The sequence below is a fragment of the Tribolium madens genome, unplaced genomic scaffold, assembly GCF_015345945.1.
Source record: "Tribolium madens isolate multiple individuals breed KSU strain unplaced genomic scaffold, Tmad_KSU_1.1 Scaffold_91;HRSCAF=231;Tcas5.2_LG7, whole genome shotgun sequence".
Lineage (NCBI taxonomy): Eukaryota > Metazoa > Arthropoda > Insecta > Coleoptera > Tenebrionidae > Tribolium > Tribolium madens.
Genome location: NW_025401063.1, coordinates 1,065,657 through 1,070,512, shown reverse-complemented (window position 1 = coordinate 1,070,512; position 4,856 = coordinate 1,065,657). Strand labels below are relative to the sequence as shown.

Sequence of the window (4,856 nt, the reverse complement as noted above, 5' to 3'; positions counted from 1 at the left end):
TAATGACTATTTATTATTATTTTTTTGTTTTCTACTGTTGGCAGAATGTAGAAATGTCGATTGCTATCATTTTGCGATATTTTTTAAAATATACAAGGTGCTTAAAAATACTTGTCGTATAAGCATTTTTGACGCAAAATTTTAATTTTATAGATTTTCAATAAGCAACAGTCTTTAGTTTTCAACTAAAAAAACCTAGTTGGGTGCTATCATTTTGCGACATTTTTAAAAATATATAGGGTGCTTAAAAATGCTTGTTGTAGCATCTTAAACAAGATTTTTATGCAACTCTGTGTTTGATTTTTGAAGAAAAATTTTAATTTTATATATTCTCAATAAGAACCATACAGAGTGTTTCAAGTAATAGTCTATAATAAATATATTTTTTTAATTCTACCACAGATTAAAAAAAAATTAAACGAGTTTTGGGTTGTTTTCAAAATATACAAGGTTGTTGCTGCGCCAGAATCTACAGTTTAAGCGTAGATGTAGACAACGAAATTACATTTCTGACAGTTTTCAGATTTTTTTATTTATTATCAAATTAAAATATTTTGAAAAATTACTTTTTTTTTCACTTTCGGTGGTGATTTTTTTTCAGTAATGACCATTTATTATTATTATTTTGTTTACTGTTGTTGGCAGAATGTAGAAATGTTGATTGGTATCATTTTGCGATATTTTTTAAAATATACAGGGTGCTTAAAAATACTCGTCGTATAAGCATTTTTGACGCAAAATTTTAATTTTATTCAATAAGAAACTGTTTCGTTTTCAACTAAAAAATCTAGTCGGTTGCTATCATTTTACGACATTTTTTAAAAATACAGGGTGCTTAAAAATGCTTGTTGTAGCATCTGAAACAAGATATTTATTCAACTTTGTTTGATTTTTGAAGAAAAATTTTAATTTTATAGATTCTCAATAAGAAACATACAGTGTTTCAAATAATAATCTATAAGAAACATTTTTTTAATTCTACCACAGATTAAAAAAAATTGTTTATAAAAATTTGAGACGGGTTTTGGGTTGTTTTTGTTGAGAACATTATTTTTTTTAACTTTCTAAATATACAAGGTGTTAATTTAATTATTTTTTTTACTTAATTCTGTCAAAATTTTCGTTCTCGATCGTGTTTTTTGTTTTATATGGTTGGCAGAATGTAAAAGTGAAAATGAAACTAAAAAATCTAGTCGGTTACTATCATTTTGTGACACTTTTTAAAATATACAGGGTGTTTAAAAATATTTGTCGTATAAGCATCTGTAACAAGATTTTTATGCAACTCTGTTTGATTTTTGAGGGAAAATTTTAATTTTATAGATTCTCAATAAGAAACATAATGTTTCAAGTAATAGTCTATAATAAACATTTTTTTTAATTCTACCACAGAAATTCAAATATTTTGAAAAAATTTTTTTTCGTTCTCGGTGGTGATTTTTTTCAGTAATGACTATTTATTATTTTTTTTTGTTTTGTTTTCTACTATTGGCAGAATGTAGAAATGTTGATTGGTATCATTTTGCGATATTTTTTAAAATATACAGGGTGCTTAAAAATACTTGTCGTATAAGCATTCAACTCTATGTTTGATTTTTGACGCAAAATTTTAATTTTATTTTCAATAAGAAACAGTGTTCTGATAGTTTTCGGATTTTTAATTTATTTTCAAATTAAATTTTTTTTTCGTTCTCGGTGGTGATTTTTTTCAGTAATGACCATTTATTATTATTTTTTTGTTTTCTACTGTTGGCAGAATGTAGAAATGTCGATTGCTATCATTTTGCGATATTTTTTAAAATATACAGGGTGCTTAAAAATACTTGTCATATAAGCATTCAACTCTGTTTGATTTTTGACGCAAAATTYTAATTTTATAGATTTTTCAATAAGAAACAGTGTTTAGTTTTCAAAATCTAGTCGGTTGCTATTATTTTGCGACATTTTTAAAATATACAGAGTGCTTAAAAATGCTTGTTGTAGTAACTGAAACAAGATTTTTATGCAACTCTGTGTTTGATTTTTGAAGAAAAATTTTAATTTTATAGATTCTCAATAAGAACCATACAGAGTGTTTCAAGTAATAGTCTATAATAAACATTTTTTTTTAATTCCACCACAGATTAAAAAAAAATTGAAATGAGTTTTGGGCAGTTTAAGCGTAGGTGTAGACAACGAAATTACATTTCTGACAGTTTTCGGATTTTTTTTATTTATTATCAAATTAAAATATTTTGAAAAATTACTTTTTTTTTCATTTTCGGTGGTAATTTTTTTCAGTAATGACTATTTATTATTTTTTTTTGTTTTGTTTTCTACTGTTGGCAGAATGTAAAAATGTCGATTGCTATAATTTTGCGATATTTTTTAAAATATACAGGGTGCTTAAAAATACTTGTCGTATAAGCATTCAACTCTGTTTGATTTTTGACACAAAATTTTAAGTTTATTTTCAATAAGAAACAGTGTTCTGACAGTTTTAGATTTTTCATTTATTTTCAAATTAAATTTTTTTTTTCGTTTTCGGTGGTGATTTTTTTCAGTAATGGCTATTTATTATTATGTTTTGTGTTCTATTGTTGGCAGAATGTACAAATGTCGATTGCTATCATTTTGCGATTTTTTTAAAAATATACAGGGTGCTTAAAAATGCTTGTTGTAGCATCTGAAACAAAATTTTTATGCTACTCTCTGTTTGATTTTTGAGGGAAAATTTTAATTTTATAGATTCTTAATAAGAAACATACAGAGTGTTTCAAATAATAGTCTATAATAAACATCTTTTTTTTAATTCCTCACAGATTAAAAACAATTGTTTATAAAAATTTGAAACGAGCTTTGGGTTGTTTTTGGCGAGAACATTATTTTTTTTCTCTTTCAGAATATACAAGGTGTTAAAAATTTTATTTTTTTTACGTAATTCTGTCAAAATTTCGATCTTGGTCGTGTTTTTCGTTTTCTATAGTTGGCAGAATGTAAAAGCGTAAATAAAACTAAGAAAACTAAGAAAGAAGTCAGTTGCTTTGGCCACGATGACACAGAATTAAAATATTGTGTTTTGATGAAATGTTACAAATTTTGAAAATATGCAGGGTGTTTAAACATTTCAAATTCTAAAATTTTTATGCGACTCTATATTGATTTTTAGGGCAAAATTTTAATTTTATTTCTCACATTGACATACAATTATTAGTTTGCCTTAAAAATCTACAGGGTGTTTAAAAATTAGAAGATTTAAGACTTTTATGCGACTGTTTGATTTTTGGCGGAAAATTTTAATTTTAAAAATTTTCATTTTCAATAAGACACATACAGAGTGTTTCAAATAACAGTCTCTAATAAACATAATTTTTTTAATTTCAATTAGACTGGAAATGTGAAATTTTAAAAATGTAGTGTTTTTCAAAAATTCTAAAGTGCGATTTTGTATGTTTGGGTTGTGGCGGGAAATTCAAAATACACAGTGAATTTAATTTTTTATCAAACTTGTCTCTTGTCCAAATATACAGTATGTTTGAAATAACTCCAGTAGAAGCGAATTTTTTTCGATGTTAGCTATAAGTTAAATTTTTTTTTGTGTGATTTTGACGTTTTACAAAATAGTGAAACAAGATTTTTATGCAACTTTGTATAATCGACTTTTGGCGAAAAATTCAAAATGTGTATTTGATTTTTGGCGAGAAATTTTACTTTTAGCGGTTTTCTAGAATACAGGGTGTTTCAATATTAAAATCGTTTAGATTTTCATTAGAAACGAAACAAATCGTATTTAGTTCATATTTAATTTTTAATCCAATCCCGAGGCAAGTTTTCTTTTTCAGCGATCCATTAAATTATGAAAAATTCCCCAACCGCGCCTGAAACTCGATCACCTCTCTCGAGCATTAGACGAATTACCGTCCAACTTGCCCTAATGGCCCTTTACGATGTTAAAAAGCGTCCCTAATCCCTCGTAGACTCCATTTCGCCGACATAATAATACACTTTTTTAATAGCAAAATGTTTATCTTTCACACTTTCATAAATTACTCGCTACAGAGCACCGTTTTTCGCCAAACAAATATAAATCTATCGAGGCGGAGAGAGAAGAGAATAAATAGCGTCGCGGCGGCGGTATGCACGCCCCAAATTCCGGTAAATAGGTGGCAAACAACGACCGATTAAATGCTAATGGCGAGTTAAAACCACGACCTGTTTGATTCTTTAATTATCAACCAAGTTTTTTTCTTATAAAAAAAGTTGATCGCTGCGCCACCACGCCCCCGGACAGTGTCTCTGATCTAATCAAAATTTTTCAAAAATTGCGTTTTGTGCACTTTTGTGAGTTTTTAGACTCCTAGAAGTGCATTTGGAACGATTTTGCTGATTTTTGTAAAAATTTTGGTCGTTTGCCTCCGTATAAAAATTTTTGCTTATTTATTAATGAAAATCTATTATTTTAAACAGATTTTGCTGAATTGTTACATCCAAAATTGGTCGCAAAAACGTTATTTTGAACAGTTTTATCTAAATTATTATTGAACGAAAAGTGACTTTAAATTTTGAAATTTTGGTCAATTAATCGCAAAGATTTGCAATGCAATTGCAGTGATAATAAGACTTTTTTCAGCTACATTTTTGAAATATTTTTGCTTGATTTAATTCATTTTTAAACGAAAATACTTCTCATTTTACGAGTTTTATTTGAATTAATGGAACCAAATAGGAAAATTAGGCCTGAAATATTCTTTTTTGGGTATTTTCAGTGACTTTTTGCTTATTTTTCAATGAAAGAAAATCTAAATGATTTAAAAAAATTTTGCTGGATAAATGCAAAAAATTATTCTTTATTTTTCTTAAATCGAATTTTTTGAGAT

The 4,856-nt window shown here is 26.8% G+C and overlaps 1 protein-coding gene across 1 annotated transcript in view; it reads right to left on the bottom strand.

Moving 5' to 3' along the window:
- The window catches only part of LOC123011704 (receptor-type tyrosine-protein phosphatase kappa), a 50,403-nt gene that overhangs the window by 2,780 nt on the left and 42,767 nt on the right, over positions 1–4,856 (bottom strand). The gene's annotated exons all lie outside the window — the stretch shown is intronic.